This window comes from Canis aureus, chromosome 17 (assembly GCF_053574225.1).
Source record: "Canis aureus isolate CA01 chromosome 17, VMU_Caureus_v.1.0, whole genome shotgun sequence".
In the NCBI taxonomy this organism is placed as follows: Eukaryota; Metazoa; Chordata; class Mammalia; order Carnivora; family Canidae; genus Canis; species Canis aureus.
In genome coordinates, this window is record NC_135627.1 from 57,621,944 (window position 1) to 57,624,359 (window position 2,416).

At 36.4% G+C, this 2,416-nt stretch overlaps 1 non-coding gene across 1 annotated transcript; it reads right to left on the bottom strand.

The window, feature by feature from the left end:
- Positions 1-1,586: 1,586 nt before the first annotated feature.
- On the bottom strand, positions 1,587-1,749 carry LOC144288169 (U1 spliceosomal RNA). The gene has a single exon (XR_013356152.1). It is a non-coding gene; the product is annotated as a U1 spliceosomal RNA (small nuclear RNA).
- Positions 1,750-2,416: the final 667 nt, after the last annotated feature.

Here is a 2,416-nt window from a genome sequence, read left to right on the forward strand (position 1 = left end):
GCCAGATACAATCTTTACATCCATATAGTTATGAAATGTTCCCAGCTAATGAGAGAACCAAGTCTCCCAGGACCCTACAATTTGAGTACTGTTGGCACAGAATGTGGACATAAGCTCTTGACAATGTTTAAAAAGAAAAGAAAAATAACAAGGCAGGAAAAAAATTTAAAGCTGCAAGAACTCAGAAGACTCCAAGTTTTAGTAAACTCAGGATAGGGAAGTGGGACATGAGATCAAGCTGCAGAATGAACAACTAACCCAAACGATCCATTAAGTAGAAATTAGAAAGTGGAGGGAAATCCCAGAAGTGAAAAAAGAGAGCTAGCACTAAATATATGACATATATTGAATATATGAAATGTGAATATATGAAATATGAAATATTTGGGAGGAAAAGTACATATTTTTTCCTGAAAAACTTAACACTAGATATATGTCACGAAATATTTGGGAGGAAAAGTACATTTTTTCCTGAAAAACTTTTGTACGTTACCCTCAAATAAAAGCTCTTATTTATAGCTTGCTTTCTAAATATACCAAACTCATTACTTTCTGACCAAGCAAATTGTTAATCACAATCCAGCTAAGCTAGACCAGGGGTTGGCAAACTGCTCCTGAAAAGGGCTACGCAGTAAATATTTTAGGTTTTATGGGCATACGGTGTTTTTATCAACTACACAATTCTATTATGGAACAGTTGCAGCCACAGATATTTGTAAACAAGTGGCATGGCTATGTTCCAATAAAACTTTATTTAAGATTTTATTTATTTATTTGAGAGAGAGAGAGAGAGAGAGAGAGAGCAAATCAGGGGGAGAGGCAGACAGAGGGAGGTGGAGAAGCAAGGTCCCCTAAGAGCAAAGAACTTGATGCAGGGCCCAATCCCAGGCTCTCGGGACCATGACCTTCACCAACTGAGCCACCCAGGCACCCCGTTAATAAAATGTTATTTACAAAATCAGATAACAGACTGGTTTGTGGCCCGTGACCTATATTGTTAGCAGACCCTTGACATAGGCAAATAAAATAATTCAGACCTGTACAAATATCACCAAAAGTACTTTATATATTTAAATTTTTACAATATTCAGATCTGTCAAAATAGCCTCACTCTCTCCCTTTTTTTATGTGAGTGTAGTTGACACAACGTTACATTAGTTTCAGGCATACAGCACAGTGATTGGATGAGTTTATACATTAGGCTGTGCTCACCACCTGTACAGTTAGGATCTGTCACCATACAATGCTATTATAGTAGCAGTAATTGTGTTCATTATGCTGTGCCTTTTATTCCTGTGAATTATTCATTCCATAACTGGAAGCCTCTATCTCCTACTCCCCTAAACTCCTTTGTGTCCATCCTCCCACCCACCTCCTTGTGGTAACCATTAGTTTGTTCTCTGTATTTATAGGTCCGATTCTGCTTTTTGTGTTTATTTAATTTGTTTTAGATCCAACTATGCCTGGGATCATAGGGGTATTTGTCTTTCTCAAGTGTGATTTATTACAATTAGCATAATACCCTCTTAGGTGCATCCAGTTGTCACTAAAGGCACAATCTCAATCTCTTCTGTTTTTTTTTTTTTTAAGGGAAAGTGCACACACAGTCCCCCATTACCATAAATTATGCAGTCAAGTTTCCTACACTTTGGGAAATCTCAGGGGTCGGCACATCTGGAGTGCAATGGATAAGCCTCATCCTGGGAAAGCCACTTTGTGATCAGAGTATCTCCCCTGCCAGGTACATCTCATCCTTTTTTTTTTTTTTTTTTAATGGCAACATCCCATTGCATATATATATACATCTTCATTATCCAATCATCGATCAGGGCACACTGAAGTTTCTTCCATATTTTGGCTATTGTAAATAATACTGCAATAAACATAGGGGTGCATGTAACCTTTACTTTTTGTTTCCATTTCATGGTAAATATTTTTCCATCCTTTCACATTTAGCCTGTATGTGTCTTTAGGTCTGAAGTGAGTCTCCTCTAGGCAGCATAAAGATGGGCCATATATTTTTACCCATCCACCACCCTATGTCATTTAGGTGGAGCATGTAGACCACTTACATCTTAAGTAATTATTTATAGGTGTGTACTTATTCCCATTTTACCTCTTTTTCTGGTGGCTTTTGTAGTTCTTCTCTGTTCCTTTATTCTTCTCTTGCTCTCTTTCTTTGAGTTGGATGTATTCCTGTAGTGTTATGTTTGGCTATTTTTTTCTTTATTTTTTTATATCCATTGTAAGTTTTGGTTTTGTGGTTACCATAAGGTTTGTATAGAACATCCTAAGTAAATAGCAATCTATATTAGGTTAATGGTCATTGGTCATTTAAGTTAAAACATATTCTAAGAAAAGAAAAAGAAAAAAAACTTCCATTTTTTTTTTTACTACCTCATCTACATTTTATGCG